This window comes from Chrysemys picta, chromosome 8, assembly GCF_011386835.1.
Source record: "Chrysemys picta bellii isolate R12L10 chromosome 8, ASM1138683v2, whole genome shotgun sequence".
Taxonomy (NCBI): domain Eukaryota; kingdom Metazoa; phylum Chordata; order Testudines; family Emydidae; genus Chrysemys; species Chrysemys picta.
In genome coordinates this window covers 23,605,256-23,630,500 of record NC_088798.1, presented here as the reverse complement: position 1 = coordinate 23,630,500, position 25,245 = coordinate 23,605,256, and the positions used below count along the sequence as shown (strand labels likewise).

Below are 25,245 nucleotides of genomic sequence, written 5' to 3'. Positions count from 1 at the left end.
TTCCTTGCTGTTTCCAAAGAATAATATTGTATTACATTATTAGAATCATGAGGAACTGTAAACATTCACTTTACTTAACACATGCTGTAATTATAAAAGGGCTTAGGTGGAAGTGATCTTTCAAAATATTGCAACATGAATGCGAAATAAAATAATTCACTTAAGGGGAGATTTGAGTACACTATTTCTAATAGTATACCAAGCTCATTGGGACCTGAAGTCGCTGTGTGTGTTTGAGCAATGAATCACATAATGGGGCCTCCATCTAGGTACTTCCATAATAACATGAAATGAAGGAAAAATAACTAAATGAGCCAGAAAGTTTGTCCAAAGAGGGCGGAATTGGTTGTAACATTCTCATTTAATTAAGTCCTTAGTTATAACTGCCAAAGTGATTTTAGATTATATTTTAAAATGTTGTATTGGGGGTTTGTTAATTAATGGCTTTTGCTGTGAGCACTCGAGTGAAGCAGTAAACGGATTGTATAATAAATATATATAATATAATGTTTGGTCTTAATGACATGGAGCAGCAATGAGCTAAGCTCTAATTCATACTACTGTATTTCTTCAGGAAAAACGGAACAAGTCCTAGTTGATATTTCTTTAGAGATGACTATGTGTAGTCTGTTTGAGTGAAATTACACAAACTTAATTAAACCAGTGGGCATTTCATGAACAAATTAAACAAGTTTAGGGCCAAATTTTACTCTTAGCTAAACAGGTTTAAATCTGTAGCAAATCAGTGGCATTCATGCATAACTATACCTAAAGCAGAATCTGGCCTTGAGTGTTAAAACTAGATATGGGCTTGAATCTAAACACCACCTCATTTTAGGGTTGCCAACCCTCCAGAATTGTCCTGGAGTCTCCAGGAATTGAATATTAATCTTTAAGTAACGAAAATGTCATGTGATAAAACCTCCAGGAATACATCCAACCAAAATTGGCAACCTGACCTCAGCTTTTGATATGGATTTAAAACTCAGTGGCTTGGAGCCCATCGCTAGTCATAAACATGATTAAGTGTGTATGAAGTGGGTCTTTGGCTGGCTGGAAGAGAAGTGTTTGACCCTTTAAGGGTTCCCTGTGCAACTGGTAGCATAAGGGGAGGAAGGAGAAAGTTTACCTGGACAGAGTTGGGTAGGAGCAAGAAGCCGTTGGACCAGATTTGAGGGGGGGCATTCCCCTTTGAGCTGACTGGAAGGGGGGATGATATTTGTACCCTGTGCAGTCTCAGAGAAACTTCTTTCAGCTGGACCAGGTTGGCACCCATGAAGTCTAAAAAAAGACTGGCTTCCTCATGAGCCACTATGGGCATCACGCTAGTCTCCTGTTTTTCTTCCGGGCCTGGGAAGGAATTTTGCCCTCACTGCCAGATTGGCTGAGATGGTGGCTGGTTTTTTTTGGCATTCCTGACGGTGAGTTTGGGACCTGGTGGCATGGGGCTGGGTTTTTAGGTTATAATGTTGCAATTTAGTGCATAAAGCTTGTGGTGGATGTCTAGTGCAGGTACTCGGTATGGAAGGGCTACCATTACTGGATATAATGGATTGGAAAAGGATGTAAAGGAAAAGCATTCCCAAAGGGAGCTGAGGAAGGGGATTTGGGGCTCCTACATCTGGCACAGCAGGGAGCTGCCCCCCTCCTTTTAGAACCCCTTTACCCCTCTTAAGAGGAGAGGACAGCATGGTCCCAACTATGGGGTGGCTGGAACCAGAGGTGGGGATTGTGTAAATGTAGAAAGCAGTGATGACCTGCACTGTAGAATTTATTGCCGGTTACTGGGTGCTCTCAGAATTCTCTCTCAGTCAAGAAAGTCTCTCAGAACACCAAGAATATTCTCTCTCACACTCACACTCACTCTCACTCTCACACACACACACACACACTCTCTCTCTCTCTCTCTCTCTCTCTCTCCCACTTCCTAGCTAGGAGGACTCCATTTCTGCTCTGCTGTCCTCAGAACACCATCCCATGGTCGAGGAAGCAGAAGCCTTCCTGGCGATACCATCCACATAGCCATGCATTCACCTCCAGGATATGTTTGTATTACTTCAAGAGATTGTATTTCATTTTACTCCTCTCCCATAGTATAGAATCATAGGCCTCTTCACCAGGTCATTTCATCCCTCTCTTCCTCCCTCCGCCTGACAAGGCAGGATTACTCCCAACAGAATATTTTTCTAGTGCATTGTCCCTTTCTAGTGTCAAAATATCCCATATGCTTCTAATTATTTTTTTGAGTTTAACAATTAAACTGAGTTTCAAAAGTGAAAGTATAATGTCAGAAGATAACAACGTACTCTGCACAAGGCATAAGCATTAAGAGTAGGGACCAATCTATGAAAATATTTTCAAAACATTTGAGGCCCATGTTTTAATCTATTTTTCAAATTAGGGAAAATGAGTTTTGCAGTAAGGCGACAAGCAAATTCAAGATTTAATGATTTGGTTCACATGTTAGATCCATTTGTTTGCTCTAAATGTGCTAGGGTTGCCAGGTGTCCGGCTTTTAACTGAATGCCTGGTCGAAAAGGGACCCTGGCGGCTCTGGTCTGCACTGCTGGCTGGGCTGTTAAAAGTGTGTTCGGCGGCGCAGCAGGGCTCTGTGCGGCTCCCAGAAGCAGCGGCATGTCCCCGCTCTGGCTCCTATGTGGAGGGGCGGCCAGGGGGCTCTGCATGCTGCCCCTGCCCAAGTGCTGCAGCTCTCATTGGTCAGGAACCGTGGCCAGTGGGAGCTGTGGGGGTGGTGGCTGCAGACGAGGCAGTGTGCAGAGCCACCTGGCCGTGCCTCCTTGTAGGAGCTGGAGGGAGACATTCCGCTGCTTCCGGGAGCTGCCTGAGGTAAGTGCATCCCGGATCCTAACTTTGATAGTTTTCAGCAGTCAAAAGACATTATTGTTGCATAATAGCTGAGATTGTTTAAATGATCTAGCTACATTGTAATGTAATCCCCTCCTGCCTGCTTAACCCCTTGGCCCCAGCCCAAAGCCCCCTCCTACACCCCAAATCCCTCATCCCTGGCCCCACCCCAGAACCCACACATCCAGCCCAGAGCCTGTACCCCCTCCCACACCCCAACCCCCTGGCTCAGCCCGGAGCCCTCTTCCATACTCTGAACCCCTCGGCTCCACCCCCACAGCCCGGAGCCCCGTCCTGTATCCCAAATCTCATCCCTGGCCCCACCCCCTACAGCCCACACCCCCAGCTGGAGCCCTCACCCCCTCCCGCATCCCAACGCACTGCTCCAGCCTGGAGCCCCCTCCCACACCCCAAACCCCTCACCCATGGCCCCACCCCAGAGCCCGCCCCCCCAGCTGGAGTCCTTACCCCCTCCCACACCCCAACCCCCTCCCCCAGCCTGGTGAAAATGAGTGAGTGAGGGTGGGGTGAGCAAGCGACAGAAGGAGGGGGGATAGAGTGAGCAGTGGCGGAGCCTCAGAGATGGGGCAGGGCAGGGGTGAGGCTTTGGAGGAGGGACAGGGAGTGGGGCAAGGGTGTTCAGTTTTGTGTGTGAGTAGAAAGTTGGCAACCCTAAAATATGCTTTTTTAGGAAGTTGTTTAATTTCAGATTATTCTACCTCTCTAATCTCTCCTTTTCATTGACAAAATAGTTTTAAAAATACCCAAACATATTAATTTAAAATTCTTAGTTTTAGTAGTGTGCTTAAGGCAGTAATGACTCTTACAACACTTTTGCCTGTCACTAGTTGTTGGTGCATGGTTCATTTTTCACTGCTGTGGAAGAAAGTGTAATAACAAAACTGAATGAGCTACATCCTATTCTTATTGAAATCAGTAGTAAAACTCTCATTGTAGATTATGTTGGGCTCCCACTAAAGAATTTTTTTTTTTTACAGCCATATACAACTTTATTTAGGACTTTTCCATTTAACAATGTATAATTTTTTTTTTAAAAGGCCCCATCCATTATGTTACTGCTTTACTACATGGCAGGATGTTGCTTCATTTAATGCTTTGCTATTAGCCTTGTTAAAATATTTTTTACACATGTCATATCTGGCCTGAAGGGAATGTCGTATTTAATAATCTGTAGTTCTTGCTCCCTTCTCCTCATAGATTACTATGATGGAAGCCATTAAAGTTCATATTCCTGATTAAGTTGATATGAATGGTTTGTACATTTATTACAGATGGGATCAGTTGTAACAATCATTGCTCTTAATTAATATTTTAACTTTTAAATTGTGATTTTTGCATTTTGAGGAGTAAAATCTACAGGTGTAAAGAACAACTCTGGTGGTGTGGTGCATGCTTACACTGTTGAAATAATAGACCTTCCACAAATCCCACTTCTGAGGCAGCTTACTCTAGTGTGATAAAATTAAACCATATATCTTATGGTTACAGCAGTATAGGAGCCCCAGAACAGAGAACATCAAAGAGGAAGTAACTCAAAGTTCCTCAAAGGCAGGTTTGTCTTAAGCATATGAGACAATACTAGAATCCTGCTTGGATATCTCTGGAATTGGATTGGTCTGCAGTGTTTGCATCCCTAATGGACTTGCTAGAACAGTTTGAGTCAGCAAAATCAATGCTCTAGGCTTGGTAGAGAGACAAGATGGGTGAGGTAATGTCTTTATTGGGCCAGCTTCTGCTGGTGAGAGAGACATGCTTTCAAGCTGCACAGAGCTTTTCTTCAGGTCTGGGACATGTACTAAAAGTGTCTAGGCTTGGTAGTCAGCTATATTATGGCAACTAGCTGGTACAGAGGGACTGAATTCCCATGGAAGATGTGTTGATTTTCAAGGGCTTAGTTTCAGTACTGTTTTTTAAAACTACTTTTTATAAGGCTTTGATTCCAAATACTCCTCTCCGGTTATAAGAACTTTTGATATACCTTCTGTAAAGCACTACTCCTGCTGTAAACTTCACATTATCTTGAGTGTGCTGAAAAATGCTTATGAGTGATTTCCACACAATAAAAAAACACCAAATTGAATGCAAAATAGTAATTCAATCAAGTGGTATTCTAAAGCTGAAAAGTACAGTTTGAATGGTTTATGAATAGCACCACAACAGATATTAAATTACAGCCCATATAACCAGGAGGACTATGAATACTAGATACATAACACACTTTTATTACCAGTTACCTATAATTTTGAGCAAAATGAAAATCCATCATGCAGGAGCATGTTATGCTATACAAAGCACACGGATCTTTTATAGAGGAGAAGGCAAAAATGCCACATTTATTGAGAATACAGCAGTTAGCATTTGCTTTTCTCTCTCTCTCTCTCTCTCTCTCTCTCTCTCTCTCTCTCTCTCCTGCCAGTTGATGTTTATAGTTACCAGTCCAGAGTCTGGATCAATCTAGTGGCCAGCCAGATTGGTCGCAGAGGGGAGCTGGGCTCTGTCGGTCACGATCCAATGCTCCTGGAGTGTGGCAAGACAAACCCAAACCGCATGGCAAAGCATCCTGTTCTTAGTCTTTGTTTCCTCTGTTGAAGTCTATGGATTTTGCTGTGTCAATCTCTGTTATCTTCTGATGTAAACATTCCAATACACCTCTGAGAGGGTCATCCATCCTGGTTTCGATTCAGTTAATTTGTTTTGTCCTTAGGGGTGCCAGCCTTACCTCAGGGTTGTCAATCTGCCCTTCCTTCATTATGGATGCGCATTGATAGTGTCCTTAAGTCTCTTCACTCCTCCTTCCTTGATCATCTGTCTATAACAATGGCCTTCACACCTTATCTTTTCCAGATGCATACATTCCTCATTCACACAAACAGTCTTTGACAGTTAAAGGTATACAGCAGTTTTTATGTTGAGCAAGAAAAGGCATTGTAAATTAAGCCTTCCTAAATCTTATAATCAAAACAATGTACATTGGGGCCCAGGCCTTCAACGTTCCTCTAATCTCCTTAATATAGACACAAAATAAGATCCTGTCTCTTACTTTCTAAACCTTAAAACAAAGAAATGTATATTTAACTAGAGTGCCTAATTTGTAATACATATAGGAAACCATAATAGACATTATAACTTATCCTAAAACAAAAGGAACAGGAGTACTTGTGGCATCTTAGAGACTAACAAATTTATCTGAGCATAAGCTTTCGTGGATTCTATGCATCCGAAGAAGTGGGATGTAGCCCACGAAAGCTTATGCTCAAATAAATTTGTTAGTCTCTAAGGTGCCACAAGTACTCCTGTTCTTTTTGCGGATACAGACTAACATGGCTGCTACTCTGAAACCTAAAATAAAAGGGTGACCATAATCAGTCATAAGGATTGTTTTGGTCTGTCATTCCTTTCTGCTATTCAGAAAGGGGTGGCTGACAGGATAAAATCAAATCATACATTAATTCTCATAGTACAATTATAAAATCCTTCTCCTACAAGCAGGCCTCCAGCACATATTGCACAGCAGGATTATAATATATATATGTGAAGGAGAAGAGTTTGAGACTCAAAATGGAGGAGGATTTGAGGGCATGTGATTTAGGAAAATGAGGAGGATTACAGGACATATGATACAGGAGGAAAGGGATTACAGTGCATGTGATGTTGGAAGACACAGATTACTGGAACATAAATTGTAAACCCTCACACATTTTATTTATATTTTAATCAGAGAAACTCCCTGGAGATCTGCTTTTTAACAAGGGACTGCTATCTTAACAGAACAGTCATTTTAGCAGAGTTAGAAAGGAAGCGTGTAGTCTGTTAGCTAAGGCATAGATGATGGAAATGTTATCATGCAATAACACATGGACACATGTCACCCTGGGGTGTTAATATCTCATATTCCAGTGTAAGAGCCAAGAAAATCCTGCTTGTTAATTGCAGTTTTAAAATATATATATATATATATATATATATATATATACAGAAACCAATTATGTTGGTAAAATAGGATGGCTGTAAAATTGCTAGCTAATAGTGATTTTTTTAAAAAAGATTTGAATAGATTACTGAACCCTTTGCAATATTTAATGTCTGTCCAGAATGAGTTTTTGCTTTTCCTCTCCTTTTTAAAGACAGTGGGTTAATGTAATGCTCAGGAAGGAAAGCCTAGCATACACAGGCAATGTGGAAGCTTCCCCTCACCACACTGCCAACCCAAACTGGCAAAGCCCTTTGCTATCCCAGTCTTCAGAGCTGAGACTGCATTGTGATGGTTTAGTAATGAAGACAAATTCTCACTTGAGGCTACCAAACTTTATTTTAATGTACAACCTTCTCAAGATCCCAAGAGGTCAGACTGGGGTAGTGAGCTACTGATCTCTCATTTACTTAAGTACTGTATTTGGGGCCCAGTCTTGCAGCTGTTACTGATCTGAGTAGCCCTGCTCTGACCTCAATAAAACCAGTCTGAATCTGGGTTGCATGATCAATCACTTAGGGCCCAATCCTGCGAGGTGCTGAGTGTCTCCTGAAAAGTGCTAAGTACGCAGGCACCCAGGATTGGGTCCTTTATTAGCAGTAACTTCAATTAAAACTAAAGTATTCTTTAATTTATATCCCATAGGGCATCCAATGTCTTACTCTTATAAATTCCAATCCTTCCAAGCACTTAAGTACATGCATAACTTTAAGTTGCTTAAGTGCTTTGCTACATTTGGTTGGGGCTATAGGCTGATTCTATTTCCCAGTTCACCTCGGTGTGACATTGGATAGGTCATTAATGTACCTCAACCACTTGAGGAAGACGTCAGCCGAATTCAGCACTTGCAACAACCTGCTCAGAAAATTGGCTGGCTGAACCTGGGGTGTGAGCGCCTGGGCACTTAGAACATCAGCCTTTGCCCTCTGCTATTCAACAGCAGAATACTGCCCTCCTGTATGGTGTCACTCGTCCCACATGAGGCTGGTTGATGTAGCGCTTAACAAAGCGATGTGTATTGTTGTTAGGACTTTGCATGCAACTCCATTGCCACCGTGGCTGCCAACACTAAGTAATGTAGTACCTTGCCATGTTCACCGTTAGAAGGCCTCTGTAATGCTGCTGTCTCAGATCCATGAGATCAGCAGCCAGGCTCTGAGCCACCCATCAGCTCACCTGTCTTCTAGATGCCCTTTATGGTCATCTGCCTGGCACAACTAGTGGTTGGCAATGACAGTTGTTAATCACTCGCTCGTCACTGACCCAACCATCCGTCCCCCAGGTTTTGATCTGCCAAGGCACCTCTGCCAAGGCATCTCTGAACTGGTTTCAAATAGGACACGGCAACTGTGCGGCCAATCTGTATACATGATGTTTTCAAATGTGCCGCGATGCAGCTGTGGTCAACTTCAGATTGTCGCATATCCTTGACGAGCGTCCACTGGCTTATTTCGATGTAGGGCTACCAGCTCTCCATCTGGCTGATAATGATGCCATCAAATGCCTGGGCATATTGCATATGCTCTGAGAGAGATCCACCCCGATCTTGCAAACAAAGATGGAAATTACTTGGGTGCTGACATAACCCACTCGAATTACAATTTTTCTTTGGGACATTTATCATATGCGACTAAAGAAGTTCTGTTTCTTAAAAATATCTTTGAAGGGAGGGTATTTCCAATGGAAAATATATGGTGGCAGATTCAGCAGACAGTTATAAAGTTGAAGAGCCTATTTTGTTGAATTTATTTCTGCTACTGATTTCTAGAAAATTCTCTTGCTAGTTTCAGTACTTTGACACTGACTAGCAGCACTTCTCAGGTTTAAACTTAGTCAACTGTTGGGAGAGAGAGGAACTTAAGTTATACTTTTATCCTGCCTGCCCATGAGATTCTGTTTTTTTGTTTTTGTTTTGTTTTTATTTTTAACTGTGCACTAACATAAGCTTATCCCATATCTCCATATTCATACTGCATACATGTGTATAATCTGTCAATTTGTAGGGAGAAGTTGGAGGTTAAAGTAGAACTTGATCTTTAGGTATCCCATGCAAATATTAAGACTTTTAAGCTAATAAAGTAGTCCTAGTAGTTTCAGCCAGAAGTCTCTTTTTATATGATTTTAATATGATATTACTGCTTAATGTCTTCAAGTATAAGGGATTATATATAGTGCATAAAATTGAGACTGGGGCTATAAAATGCTAACTTTCTGTGACTTTTTTGTTAAGTGCGCTTTAAGATCATGAAGCATGTTTTATTTCTGAAGATGGGAAGGAAATGTCTGGTTCACTGATAGGAAAACAAGTTGTCTTTTTTTGTTTGTTTGTTTTGTTTCTATCTTATCTCATCTTTTTGTAGCTCATTTAAAAATACCTTTTAATTGTTGCATAAAAGAATAACTGTTCTTAAAATCTCCTTCCCCACTCTAGATTTAACCTGTTGGTCTGTTTTCTGGAGGTTTCTTCCACTGCAAGTCTTGTCTCTGAGAAGTGTATCTTTACTCAGGCCACATCTCAATCTGCTAACATTAACTGATTCATCTAAACAGAGTTTTGCCATTAGACTTCAGTGAGAGCAGGATTGGGCTTTTCATGTCATTTGTGTACAAAGTTTGGAGAAGCTGTCAGAAGTGTTATGGCAACTCGGAGAAAGACTTTCTTCGTGTCTAGATAATAGCAGTCACGAGCCTGAACCAGAATCTTAGATCTGACAAATCCCCACATTTTGGGTCTGGTTTTGTATTCATCTGAATTTGGTTCCCAGTTTTGCATTTTCAGTCCATTTTTGATCTCGCTGTGTGTCTGATCTCACTCCTACTAAAGTCAATAGCAGAAATCCCACAAAGGGAACAGAACTGGGCTGGATTTGTAAGCAGCTCTCTTGAACAGGATTTCTTTAGCTTTCCATTCATTCCATATTGTAGAAACAGCCAACATGGGCGGGGGTGTGTGGGTGTAATTTTCTCTTTACCAGTTCTATGCAACTTTGGGCTGGTCCATGTACATTTTTTTTTTAAAGTGCTCTTACTATATCAGTTTAGAATCCCATAAACTTTTGAGAATAAACTATATATAAGCGCCTTTATACTGCAACAATTCTAGGGTAGTGTATTGGTTTAAATATGTCAGTTTTTAAACTGATATAACAGTACAAAAACTGTTCAGACAAGCCCTATGTTGCACTAAGCAGACACTAATGTAATCTGTAAAGTGTTTTGCTTCCAAGAACACCTGATTATTATAAAATAGATGTAGTGCATCTACTTTGATGTCAAAAAGAAGATAGATCGTCACCCAGCAATGAATGCTTAAATAAGGAACACCGCATCTGCTGTTAAAAGAGCAGCTGACTTTGTGTAAGATTATAGCTCACACAGTGAACTTGGTATGAGGTAATGTGGATCCTTCTATGTGAGGTATGTGTGCAGTGTATACATTGAAAGGGCCCCTATTAGTATTGAGTGCACCATTCATGAGCGTTTTAAGACTTTATGTATAATGACATTATTTCCTAAACGTCATGATATTGGTAACTTGGTAGTTGTTTCTGTTATAAAATGCTAAAATGTTCCTGTTCGGAAAGAAAACTTAAGTGATGTTGGAGTATTTAACTTTTAATATTCATATGCCCCAGTAACTGAGCCTGGTTGAAAGTTGAATGGCTAACTACGCCATACAACTTTGTCTGAAACAGCAGTTATGCTCTCAGGGGGGCTGCCTAGCCAGAGAATGGCAACTTTCACAAGCCATGTCTCATTTCTAAAAACACACAGTTCTGTTTAAATTCAGGCATCTGGTTCTGGGTGAATTTTTATAAAAGGGAAAAGAAAAGGTAGATTGAAGACTGTTTTTTGTTAGTGTTTAGTGAATGGAAAATCTTGGAATAAAGGGTCAATTCTGACCATTACTCTAAAGGTTTTATTTGATCAAGCAGATGTTTAAATTCAAATCGGCCTGTGTTATCATTTTGTGAATATATTCACTGTTAGCCACATAGAGCTGCTATTAGTGTAAGACTGCACAGAACATCCTACAATAAATGGCAATGGATTCAAAGATGAAGGCAAAATAAATGTAGAGTGTGTTCTAATATGGCTGCCTATTAAAATATTAGAACTAATTAACATAATGTTACAAGCTCCACTTGTAACTACATGCCTAGCGGTTCAAGCACAACCATTCAGAGCTGGTGCATTGTTCATTGTAACCGACAATGTGCTGCACATGGACTATTCAGAAAGGCTAGTGCTCATATTCATGCAGTTTGTATGTGTTATAGAGACATTAATTTTAATACAGTTGCCCTCATTTTTAAGAACATCTGTTAAAAGAACAATAGACTTAAAAGTCCACACATCTCCAGGGAGCCATTATCTGCCTGTATGGTGGTAATTCTGTTTTTAGAGAACTCTGCCTGCTTATAAAAATATATTGAAATGGTAATTATCTAATAGTAGGTCATATATACATATTTTAGGGTATATATTTTACCCTTTAAGATTGGTCCATGGTTTTCAGAGCCTGATTTTCAAAATTGTGCACAACTGTGGATAAAAGTGCACATGCAATTGCATTCCTAATTTGCATGTACAATCACTGAGAGTGCACAAGCAGATTTATTTACATATTCAAATAGCCAGTACATAATTTGTATATGTAACAAATAATGGTAACCAGAGACAAAACTTGGCATACAGTTGTGCATATGAAATGGCATTTGCAAACTTTAAAAAATCAGGCCCCCTAAGAAAAGTACAGGGACGATAAAGGTCCATCCAGCCCAGTATCCTGTCTGCCAACAGTGGCCAATGCCAGGTGCCCCAGAGGGAGTGAACCTAACAGGTAATGTTCAAGGGATCTCTCTCCTGCCATCCATCTCCACCCTCTGACAAACAGAGGCTAGAGACACCATTCATTACCCTTCCTGGCTAATAGCCAGTAATGGACTTAACCTCCATGAATTTATCTAGTTCTCTTTTAAATCCTGTTATAGTCCTAGCCTTCACAACCTCCTCAGGCAAGGAGTTCCACAGGTTGACTGTGTGCTGTGTGAAGAAGAACTTCCTTTTATTTGTTTTAAACCTGCTGCCCATTACTTTCATTTGATGGCCCCTAGTTCTTTATATTATGGGAACAAGTAAATAAATTTTCCTTATTCACTGTCTCCACACCACTCATGATTTTATATACCTCTATCATATCCCCTGCCCCCTTAGTCTCCTCTTTTCCAAGCTGAAAACTCCTAGCCTCTTTAATCTCTCCTCATATGGGACCCATTCCAAACCCCTAATCATTTTAGTTGCCCTTCTCTGAATCTTTTCTAATGGTTTCTAGTGTTCTTATAAGAGGATATAATTGTACTAACTTTAATTTAAATAAACTTGAGTTTTCATTGTGTAGTTCTATGGGAAGGATTAATTAGTCATTCTCTGTGTAATTGTTTTGCACTGCTTTTAGTCATGCTTGTGCCATAGGTTTAAGTAAGGGCAGAATTTGGCTTCTATTTCTTCTCACCAAGTTTCCTTTTGAGAAGATTCCTACCCTGAGAGGCAAGATCTCTGAAGAAAAGAAAAGGAAGATGCAGAGGAATGCCAACTAGTAGTACACATGTGCTTATGCCATGCAAGAGAATGATAGCAAGAACTGGCTATTCTTATCATGTAATGCAAGGAACGGAGTCTGAAATGTAGAGAGATAAAAATTACAGATAAGAAAAATAAGTTGGTTGTTTGAAACCTTTGGTTTTTGAGATTTTATTCTCAAACCAGTCACTGCATTAAAAATGATTGGGGAAAAAATGGGTAAAAGCATGTAGTCGCTTTCATGTTTTCACTCCTATGAAGGGGGACGTTGATCAGTGCTCAACACGCACTCCCCGTCAGTACCCGGCCTGAGCCAGGGAAGCTAATGATCCAACCAGCGGTCCAAATTCGGTGATGAATCTGGTCATATGCCGCCTGAGGCACGTTGTGCATACGCTAAGAAGAAGACTCCTATGAACTGGAAATGTAATCATTTTGGAAAATTAAACATTACCGGCATGTATTATGGAGTAATAGGATACAAATGATGATTATAACCATTCTGCATCAGACATTCATGCACCATTTATCTTTTATGATGGCTAAAGTCTAATTTTCACAAAGAATCCCTACTGCTACAGCTTAGTGAGTAGGACCAGCAACATCAGGCATTCTTAGTCTAACTCACTTGTCGTTAGAATAGCTAGACAAGGCATAGATGAGGTGTCAAGATTTTAGGGTTTCATTCCCAGTTCTGCTAGCTACTTACTGTCTGATGCTGGGCAAGTAAGTGAGGGCCAGATATTCAAAATTGTGCATTCACATTTGTGCACCAGGCTTGTACATGTAATTACTGAGATGCATTTGTGAATCAGGTAATCGTGCATTCAAATAGTTATGGGTGTGGCTGGCCATTTGCTGGAACAATTTTTCATCATACATGTGCAAATGCAGTAATGACATATACATTTTTGCACATTTAGTTGTGAAAATCTGACCCTGATGATACTCACATTCAGTATGGAATAGCATAAAATAAACTGGAAGAAATTACAGCACAGTGAGATATTGATCTGCATCTGACAGACATTACAACACAACCAGGGCTGGAGACTGAGATGAGGGGGAAAGGCAACAGCAGCCCCCTCTCCCCCATTCCTCTAGATTAACCAAAGAAAAGAACTCGGACCCAGAAGTCTTCCCTGTTTTCTGATCCTGAGCTCCTTCCCAGTTTACCAGCAACTGTGTCCTAAATCTTATTCCAAAATGTCATTTGCTCCAATTCAGGAGTCAGCACAGTCTCTCTTTCTGGAAGAGAAAGCACCTAAAAGCTATACGAAGTATGTATCAAAAACTGACATCCCTATCCTGCTGGATTAACTCTTAAATACAAGGTGGAGATGTAAGAGTGGCTTATAAAGTAAGAAAACACCTCATATGATCAGCCTCCCACACAATTGCATATGACCAAGACTCGCACCTTTTGTGGAGTAGCAAAATCTAGAGAGGCCTAATCCCGCTGCCCTCACTTTGGCTAAACTCCTGTTGATGTCTTTCATGTTCTATTGATGATCAATTAAATTTTTACTTCCGTGAGTATTGTCCAAGGAAAGATGGTGAGAAGGGATCCAAAAAGAGAGCATTAGAACACGTGGAAATAATCTGGGCACTCTTTCCACCTCTGCAGAGGAACATATTGTTGCATGCATTTTGGCTTATGTCAAATGCCTAATGCAGACTGGTGCAGGTTCATTAGCAGTATACTGGTAGCCATGTGCTCCTCTGGAAATAGCTTGAATTGCTACATGCCATAAATGAAGAATGGGAGCCTCTCTTAGGGCTAAGAGTAATTTATACCCCAGATCCTTTTTTCAGAGGGAGAGATGAGGCATTTCAAGGTAACAAGGTTGTCAGGCACCCACTGATTTTTTGGGGGCACTTCTTTTGCTTTCTGTTACAATAATTTTTAAAATGAAATTCCAGCTTTCATGGATCCACAAGGCCTTTTACCTTTACACAATCTCTGGCAGTGTACTTATATAGTGCTAGGCCCTCCAGTTTGTGCAAGGGAGAGTCCTGCAGCTCCGCTACTCCCAGGAAGACCTGCAACTCCATCCTTATCCCCCAAAATTCAGTTTCCATGGAGGGAACCCAATCCCTGTAAAGGTATCCCTTCTCCCACAGGAATCTTTCCTGCAGACCTTGGTACGAGGTTTATACTGCCAGAGCTAGCTATCATTCTTAGCTTCTCTGAGGAAGACTCACTCTGATGTTCTGTTTGAAACTCTGCTGCTGGGGCAGGGTGAGTAACCCATCCATCCTCACCGGCTGCCATTTGATTCACAGCACTTCTAAGCTGTGCCTCAGTTTTCCTACTTCTGGATGGAGTCTCAGTCCCAGCTCTGCCCCAGGGAGTGCGCTCTCCCAAGCCAAAAGCAGCAGCTTTCTAGCCCCATGCATGCTGGTCTGTGACCCTAGGTAAGGACGAGGTGATGTTCTCTGGCTCCCGGAAAGAATCAAGGCGCTTCGGTCTCTCCCAGGCTAGTCATCCAAATAATTTCCCATCAGCACCTCCATAGGCAACTGGTCATACACCCCAACCTCTTTGTGCCCCTTCTTGGTACCCCATTTCAAGTATATCTTTGGGACAGGCACCTTCATTGGGGATCCAAACACCCCCTCAGGGTTAGATACTCATTGGGTACAAACTTATTGGGGTCAGCTATGTCAGGGAGAACCAGAATTACCTCAGCACTCATGTCTCACAAGTCCTGGACCTTTGTCCATTCACCTCTATGCCCTCAACCCCCTAAGCCTCCCGCCCACACCCACTACTTGACCTGAGGAAACCCTGTGAATTTGGTACACCAGAGCCTAAGGGTTAAACTCAGCAGTCTGAACATTGTGTCTCCTAGAGGAGCTAGTTGGGAGGCCCTCTCCCTCTGGATGCCGTTAGTACCAAAGACTTGAGGAGCTGACTTTCCCTCCAGTTGTTTTTTTCACTAGGTTAACCCTTTCTGGCCATGGCCAGACCCTGGAAACTGTGCCTGAGGACTCTGCCTACTTATGCCCAGGCCTCTTACAGACATAATGTCTTGGGTCCTTGGGATCTCTCATTGGTGGTTTGCTTGAGTTGGCCAATACCTCCACTTTGGGTTTACCCAAATCCCATTTCTGAGAAACCCCCTTATGGGACCTCAACTTGGGCCTGTCCCATTTTGGGTTTTCTTATCTGAACCAGGCCTACTATCCATACATTCACCTGCTAGTCAGGCTGCACAGTGTAACCCTTGGGTTCTGGAGCATTAGCCATGTTTTAAGATTATGGGGCACACCTCCAAAGTTGTTCTAACCCCACCGATCAGACAAGCATCCAGGATTGTAACTCCTGCACCTTTTCCCCATTTGCAGAGGTGCTCCCCCATCTGGGTTGCAACCTCCATATATGGCACCCCCATATTCTTTTGCATGCCCCCAAACCGTCTGCTGTAAGCCTCAGGCATCAGTTCAAATTTAAGCAATAAGGCTTTTTCAAAAAGCTCACTCCCTGAATCAGTTCCATCCATTTGATTATACACACCTCTATACTTTGGTCCTCAGAAAGGGAGTGAGACCTTGGAACCTATCCACAGGGAGAACCTGATTTAAATTGCAAACTTTCTGAAAGGCAGTGGGGTAGACATCAATACCCCCCTTTAAACTGGGGCAATAAGTTAGCATCTGTGTTTCCTGTGATCTTGGCATCCCATGGTTTCTCCCAGCTGACTATTTGCATGTGATCTCTTGCTCCTCAGGTTCTCAGTTTCTGAATAGCTTTCACTGCTCTCTCTCATGTTTGGCTCACTCAGTTTTGCCTTTTCCTGATCAGTCAGCTTCTGACCTTCCAGCTCCAGTTCCTGTTCCTCTTTTTTCCAGCTGCAATTTTTGCCACTCTAGCTGTTAGGTTGGGGAACTTGGTCTTGAGGACACCCTGCGATTGTTTCAGCTTCTGCAGATACTGTGATTATATCTGTCTTTATCCCCCCCAGCCCGATCCTCTGGGAACCTTGTCCGGGTCTGGACTTTAATTCTTCGCCTGGTGATCCCTCATGTAGTAGGTCAAACAGTTGTGCCTTGGTTCACTTTTACAGTTTAACTGTCCCTTTGCACAGCTCCATTGTCTGCCTCTTAAGGAGTTGATTATATGTCATTTTCCTTATCTGTCCTTTCCTTCTGTCTACTCAGAACATAAACCACTTTCTCTGTACAGTAGGTTTTGACTAAGCTTGTTTTTACTGTTGTGGTCGCTTTTTGCAAAATACTATCACTGCAGACAGCGTCCCACTGCTACCACCAGCTGCCATCGATCCTCTGGGCGTGCTAGGCCTCTGACCTTTACACAGCCTCTCTAGGAGGATACTTCTTTAGTGCTGGCCCTAGACCTCCACTTTTGCAAGGAAGACCCTGCAGCTCTACTACTTCAAGACTGGGTCTTTGGATTCAGCACCTGTTTCTCACCGTGGTTCCTCCAGCAGTTCCAAATGAGTTAGACTGTCAGAGACTTACCTATTCGGTAACACAGGACCCAGGGCAGCCTTTTCAAAAGAAGACTGCTTTTATTAGCCAACTGGAATACAGTATTTTAAGGCCCTTAGGTTAGACTTGAAAAGCAAGGTTTACATGCATGTCCATGCTCGCAACATTACCTGCCTCTCTGACTCAAAGATGTCCAGGATTCCATCGCTCTATCTGCCCATTTGGCCGACATACCAGGGACTTTCAGAGCTAAAAGCATAAGCTGCTAATGCTCTATAGCTCCTATTCTCTGTGAATTGGCACAGAGGGGGACTTGCAACTCCCAGTCACCAGAGTGTTACATAAGCATGGAGTATTATTTCATTTTCTTGTCCACCTTCTGTTGGAGAACCCTACTTTTCTACTAAGTTACTGAGAATTTTAGGGCCTAGGGACTGTTAACCTAGCATGCTTGCATCTGTAAATGCCGCCCCCAGCCCTTCCATGCAGCTGCGTCTCCTGTCTGGGGTCTATACAGCCCCACCATGGTGGGTGGGAGGGCTGGGAGCGGTACAGCTGTGTTGGAGAAGCTGCTGGTGTGGGGCGCTGGCTCCTGGGAGCAGCGGCCTCATGTTCTGCTCCTTTCACCGCTGCGGTTCCTGGGACTCCTGAAACGTGCAGCCCTGATTAGCTTTCTCTGGCACAAATTCTCATAACAGTGACCCATCTCCATGCAATTGTTTGGCCTGGGCATGAAGGCAAGGGCTCCAGGTAAAAGGCCATGGCTCTTTAATGGTGAATAGAGCCTTAAGTAATGAGTGACAAATGGGTGATAGTTGTGATACAAACTGACATTGTATAACCTGAAATGTCTTTAAAACAGACTTGCTTTACCAGTTGGAACCATCCTAGTGGCCTTCAGTCTGAGTGGTTGAAAGTTATTAGGGTACACCACAGGGCTAATTAGCCAATTGCTTTACAACAGAGATGTGTATGTTGAAGATTAATGATTATTAACACTTTCATTCTGCAGTAGGCATGATTTTGTTCTTTGAGTTGATAGGCAGAAAGAGAGACAGACTGTCCAGGAAATGCTTCACTCCTAAAGAAGAATATGGGGGAACATCCAATAAGCAAGCTCAGAAGGTGTTCTAAGGAAACTCTGTGTACAATCCTTTCCGTAGTTTGTTATTGCAAACACTATATCATTTCATGTCAAAAGGACTTTTGTAAAATCTGCGCTAACTCTTGATGTTCTTTCCAGCCTTGTGGGATTACTATTCAGTGATCAGCTAAATTACAGTATATTAACTGCCTTAATATACAGTTCTGTGCTTCCTGTGGTGGCAGTATAAAAGGTAGCATGTTAAAAATCTCAGTGGTACCCCATGATGTCTTTAATTTCAGAAGAATTTTAGTGTGGAAACTTTAGAAATTTGGCCACATGGATGAGGCTGGAAACCTATTTGGTCTGATTTTTAAGAGGGCATGGACACAGTGTTAAGTACCCAGCAGCCACCCCAAGAAAGCACTGCCTGCTCCTTGTTTATGCATAAAGTAGCTAGTTAGGTGTGTGATTTGCTGTCATTCATTTTGCCTTGTGACTAAAATGCGGAGGACGACCCAGCATGTTGCAAACATATGATTAATGTAAGACAGTACAGTGAAATTAGGGGCCTGAGCCTGGGCCAGATTTTGCTACCCTTTTGCACAGCTGGGAGGGGGATCAGCATCCTCCACGGCCGCATGCCTGCCTTCCAAAGCCTCCCAGAGATCTCTCCGTGGGGTTGAGATCTGTGTGGAGGGAGTTTCAGAGAGAACATCAGCCCCTGGATGGTCCCCAGGAAAGGGACTATGTCCCCAGGCTGTATTACTTTGCATGTGGAGTCGTGGCGGGGTGATATCTGAGGGCAGCAATGCCTAGGAGGAGTTTCTGAAGCCATGATGCCAGGGAGCCCAGGGGGCTGCTCATGGTATAGAGCGGTCATGGAAGTACAGGACTTCAGTGCAGCTGGCCCCTGGCCTCCTAAAAAGCCTGCTAGATCCTGGAACTTCGCCTGGGTTTTTCCTCCCTTACCATTCTTGCAGGTTTTATTGCAGAAAGTGCTATCTGGCCCTCTTAGAGATGCCAAGTACCCTCAGCTGCACCTAGAGTCACTGGGAGCAGCTGGGGTGCTCAGCATTTTTGAAAATCAGGTGCCGAAGTATGGACATAGGAGCCTAATTTTAGGCACCTACATTTGAAAATCCTGGCCAAAATTTGTCAAAATGTACGTCTTGAACCTGAGGGGAACTGAGCACCTGTAACTGCTGATGTGGCAGGCACCTTAAAAATACCAGAGAGAGAGAGAGAGAGAGAGAATCAGCTCATCCTGAAGTCCGCTGAAGTAGCAGATGGGCAGCATCTCACAGTATCAGGCCCTCTGAATTCAAAGTAAACTCTGTTATGTATGTAATGTATTACATATCGCCCCTGTACAGAAATGAAAATGAACCTGTGCTGGTTTGTATTTTTGACATGTCTAGTTCCTGCTATATGACTTGCACAAATAATCATTGCAAAATGTTTTTCTGGGGAAACTAGATGAGGCAGAGTATCAGAGGGATAGCTGTGTTAGTCTGTATCCACAAAAACAACAAGTCCGGTGGCACCTTAAAGACGAACAGATTTATTTGGGTATAAGCTTTCGTGGGTAAAAACCCCACTTCTTCAGATGCATGGAGTGAAAATTACAGATACAGGCATAGAGAGACTGGTACAGGAAGAGAAAGGAGTTACCTTACAAGTGGGGAACCAGTGCTGACAAGGCCAATTCAGTCAGGGTGAATGTGGTCCACTCCCAATAATTGATGAGGAGGTCTCAATACCAAGAGAGGGAAAATTGCTTTTGTAGTGAGCCAGGCACTCCCAGTCCTTATTCAAGCCCAAATTAATGGTGTTAAGTCTGCAAATGAATTGTTGCTCTGCAGTTTCTCTTTAAAGTCTGTTTTTAAAGTTTTTGTTGTTGTTGAAGGATGGCTACTTTTAAATCTGTTATTGAATGTTCAGGGAGATTGAGGTGTTCTTCTACTGGCTTTTGTATGTTACCATTCTGATGTCTGATTTGTGTCTATTTATTCTTTTGCGTAGAGACTGTCCGGTTTGGCCAATGTACATGGCAGAGGGGGCATTGCTGGCACATGATGGCATATATCACATTAGTAGAAGTGCAGGTGAATGAGCCCCTCATGGTGTGGCTGATGTGGTTACGTCCTGGTCACCACTCTGTGTTTTAGATGAGGTAGCATTGTCATAGGAAGGGGGTAAACAGCTTTAATTATTATTAAAAATTTACCCTTCTACTTTGCTGTTCCATCTGCAATGTCAGCCAGTTAGATCTTTAAAAAGCATTGTATTCTGGGAGCTTGCATCAAGAGGCATAGGAGAAAGTGCTTTTGAGTAAATTTACAGCAATTGGAGGGAGCTCAGTGTTGAAAGGAAAACTTAACCTTGATATGTACTGCATTATGTAAATTGCTTGCTTAAAAAATTAAGAGGAGGGGAAAAGTTAGTTTTCACTGTTAGACAGAATTAGCTTGACATTGAATCATTTTGCATCTCTCTGCATCTGACTATATTTATAGATGGACAAGTGAATGATCTATAGTTTAGTAGTGTGGAAGAAGAGCTACTACTGTAATCCAATTTAAGATCTGAGAATTTTTAGCAAATATTGTACACTATGCTACCTTTATTTTGTAAATAATTAAAATATTACACTCCAGAACTAGGGCCTTGATCTTGCAATGAGTTCTACAGGGGCACTGTAGCCACTCTGCACCACACAGATCTCATTGACATCACTTGATCACTAACTGCCATCTTGCCATTTTTGTTAACTGTTTTTTTTTTTTGCCACATCTTCACAAATTTTGCACATACCATTTGTTGAGCCTAAATGAGTAACATTTCACCCACAACATGCAATGCTATTAAACTGATGTAAAGGCAAACAGTATACAGTACTTCATATCATTATTTTAAGAAGCTCAGTTTATTAATTCTTAATGCATAAACCAACCACAGAGCACAGGGACCTGTGGGAGTATCAGGAAACTACTGAAGTACCTAATTAACCACAGCAGCATTCTCTACAACAATTTTCAATTAACTTTTAAAGCAATAATTCAATGGTACCATTCCATAACAACATATTGTAAATGAACTTATAAAGAATGCATGGTACGGTCTGCCATATAATGAAGTACTGAGGTAGGAAACAAAGACCTCAGATATTCAGTGACTGCATAGATTGGGTGACAAGTAGACTCATGGCTTTTGCACCAAATTACAGACCTCTACTAACATTGGCTCTGTTGGAAAATCTCCACTAGCTCTTTGTAGCAGTAGGGCTGACATCCTTTGTATAAACACTTGAGCAGATCTGTTTACTTCCAGTAGAGGGAATCAGTGTATATACGTACATGCCCTACTACATTATTTGTTAATGTGTACTTAAAGGCAACACTTTTTCTAGCCACATGATGGTGTCATTGTGGCTCAAACATCATCAAACCATAAGAAACTAATAATGTTCTAAATAATGAACTGCTGTTTTCTAGGGTTGATTAATAGCTTGCTGGCAAAATTCTAAGCTAGTGTATATCTGTGCTTAGCAATGTCTGTTGTGTGCTTTCTAATATGCCCCTCTGTACTCTAAATTTACTTTGACAGCTGATAAATAGATATGTGTTGTATGATAGTCCAATATAGGATTTGTTGAAGCAGACTTTGAGAGAGGCAGTGCAAATGGAGCCAGGCATATATAGAAACTGTAATCATTTGGCTACCCTGCTTCTTTAATTCCATTCTCTTAAAGCATAGCGAAGAAGCAGGGAAATTGGGCACTTACAGTTGGTATAATGAAGAGAGCTCACTCACAGTGAGATTGGCTCACACGCAGTGGTTAATATTTTAAAATAGGTAAAAAATCTTAGAAAATCGTCGTGTTCAATAGTAGTTAGATATGCTGGATTTGATTAGTAAATATTACAATGATGCTTTGTTTTGCAGTGGCAGAGTATGTAGTTTCATATACAGACTGTGTAGAGCTTTATTCAGGTGGCCATAGTGAACTACTGGCTGAGATGTTTTTGCATCGTTTATCGCAGATTCAGGCAACAAGGTTGACCTTATTAAGCAGTCCGTTAACTTTTGTTGCTGTATGGTTTAATCTAGCCTTGTTGTGTAAAATTGTCATGGGAATCAACAGTGCTGCCTGTGTGTGTGTGTGTGTGTGTGTGTGTGTGTGTGTGTGTTTTACAACTGAAATTTCAGAATTGGTGTTTTAATCATATTCACTACAAGTAACACTGAAACTAGATACCAGTCAGGATTGCACATTGGGAATTTACTCTCAAATACTGTACATGGCTGAAGGAAGGTGTGGCTAGATTATTTCATAAAAACAACTTCAAGAATTTAGATTTGACACAACAGCTGCAATTTCACACAACAGCTGCAATTTCTTTTGCTCATTTTCTAATGCAGATATCACAATACCTAGTGTAAACAAACCAGACATGTTGGCACTGGCTGCTGTTCACAGTGCATTTTGTATTGTATTTCACATCTATGGTAACATAATGTGAACATCAACCCATTTTGTGTATTTTTATTTGTTATCTTAGTTATCTTATTTGTTATCTTAGTTAATAGCTGTTGATGGACTTATTTTCCAGGAACTTATTTAATTCCTTTTTGAACCTGTTACAGTTTTGGCTTTCACAACATCCCCTGGCAATGAGTTCCACAGTTTGACTGTGCATTGTATAAAGAAGTACTTCCTTTTGTTTTAAAACTGCTGCCTATTAATTTCATTGGGTGACCCCTGGTGCGTGTGAAGAAAATAACACAAAGAAAAAATGTTCCTCCAGTTCTTAGCCCCGTGACTCAAACCTGATGAATCTATTAGAGAGGACATCCAAAAGTAGCCCCTTCTGGGAAAGCTCCGGAGTCTGTAGCTTTTTGCAGGCATGTTAGTATTCTGGCTTCGCATTTTCCAAAACCTGCTTGCTCTGCCTCCTTTCAGTTACCTTCTTTCCTTTCACACTAAATGGGGAGGATGGGAAGAAGTCATTAAAAGACTGACATTTAGTGTTTTCCCTCCTCATGTGAATAATCACACTGACTTAGGTGGAACTACTTGGATTTGGCCAGCCGTGGGTTATGTTTTCTGTCATAATAAAACTGGCTGCAAAAGCACAATTATTTTTTGGAATGTAGTATCTTGTTTTCAGTTAGCAAATAAACAATCAGTCCATTTCACAGAGAGCAGAATGTGGTGCATGCACAAATACACCCAGACATTTTAGTCTGCTCCCAGATCACAAGTACTTGCATCATGATCTAAGAGCTATTAATGTGGGAACATTTTGTAGGCACTGGAATAAAACATCCAATTTTATTTCCAGCATTCTTAGATGCTGTACAGCTAGTTAGACAAATGAGTATTCAGGCCCTACAGTAGATAGGAATTTTAGAAGAAAAGTGGGTGTGTTTTGATGTGTTCATGTGGAAACCAATACCCAAATGTTTTTCTAGCTCACAGCTGGTTCATAGCACTGTTGGTATTTTGAGTTCTGAGAGCAAGGCAAAAAGTTTGTGTGGAGTTTTGAGTAACCATAGTAAACTGTTAGGAGCAATTGCTCATGTGTGCTTACCTGGAAATAATCCAAAATTTTGTCAAACTTAAAAAAATAAAAAATAGGAAGAATCCTTATATCCATATTTGACTTTCATGAATGTACATTGCTCTAAATCCAACTCATGCAAGTGTGTAACCATCCACAAGATTCTCCTTATGAATGGATATCTGGATTTGCAGATATAAAATCTGTAGAAACAGCTTAACTTAACTGTGTGAATAATAATAATTCTAGCTTATTTTTGTAGTTTATTTCAAGCCAAAGAATTCCAGAGTACTGTACAATCTATGGAGCTGATTCTCCTTTTGCTCACACTGGGGTAAGAGCCTGATACAAAGCCTGCTGAAATCAATGGAAAGGGCATAAGTCAGGAGTTATTCCAGTTAAGTCATTGGAATTTCAAAAATGTAAAAGAATTGTAACTCCACAGTCTGGATCCCTCTATTAATACACAAAAGCTTCATTGTGAAGCATTGAGGGTTGCTGCACATAAAGTGTACCTAACACACCCCAAAGGCAAAGAAACTAAAATTAAAACACCCAAGAGTACATACTTTCTCCTCCGCCACCCACCTAAACCCATCTTAACATTGCCACAGCTACCGTACTGTACACCACTGCCCATGCACCACAACCTTAACTTTGCCTCCCTTTTGCACATCTCCACATACCCTTTAGGAGACAGTTTTTTGTTTTTCCCCCCCAACACTAGTATTTGTGGGTGTCCAGTGAAGCAGTCGGTTATGTTAGGAGAGGGTTGTTTAGTTAAAGGGTTATGTGGAGAAAGGCTGGCAACCCTACAGGGCAGATTTATGTCATGTGCATAGTAGTCCTCCACCCATTTCTTGGGAAAGAAGGCAGGAGGATTGCTGGTTCTTTCCCAGGCTTCCTCTCCAGAGGGAAGCACTTCTCATATCAGCAAGCCACTGGTCCTGCTCTACAGACCTTGTCACTGATCTCCAGTGCCCTGTCAAGACTCCTGTCCACATTCTCCTTCTAGGTTCCTTACAGAGGCCATGGTCTGGGTGCCACGGCACTACATCATGTAACAGCAGAGAGCTAAAAAGAGACAAGTTTTTAAAGTGCGCTTATACAATGCTAGAAGTCTAAATAATAAGATGGGTGAACTAGAGTGCCTTGTATTAAATGAAGATATTGATATAATAGGCATCATAGAAACTTGGTGGAATGAGGATAATCAATGGGACATAGTAATACCAGGGTACAAAATATATTGTAAGGACAGAACAGATCGTGCTGGCGGGGGAGTGGCACTATATGGGAGAGAAAGCATAGAATCAAATGAAGTAAAAATCTTAAATTAACCAAACTGTACCATAGAATATCTATGGATAGTAATTCCATGCTCGAATAATAAGAATATAGCAGTAGGGATATATTACCGATCACCTGACTGTGAAATGCTCAGGGAGATTACAGAGGCTATTAAAATAAAAAAATAATAATGGGGGATTTCAACTATCCTCATATTGATTGGGTACATGTCACCTCAGGACAGGATGCAGAGATAAAGTTTCTAGACACCTTAAATGACTGCTCCTTGGAGCAGCTAGTCCTGGAACCCACAAGAGGAGAGGCAATTCTTGATTTAGTCCTAAGTGGAGCACAGGATCAGGTCCAAGAGGTGAATATAGCTGGACCGCTTGGTAATAGTGACCATAATA

At 41.6% G+C, this 25,245-nt stretch overlaps 1 protein-coding gene across 8 annotated transcripts in view; it reads left to right on the top strand.

Moving 5' to 3' along the window:
- Window positions 1-25,245, top strand: part of SLC44A5 (solute carrier family 44 member 5) — a 197,177-nt gene that overhangs the window by 59,241 nt on the left and 112,691 nt on the right. The window lies entirely within an intron of this gene.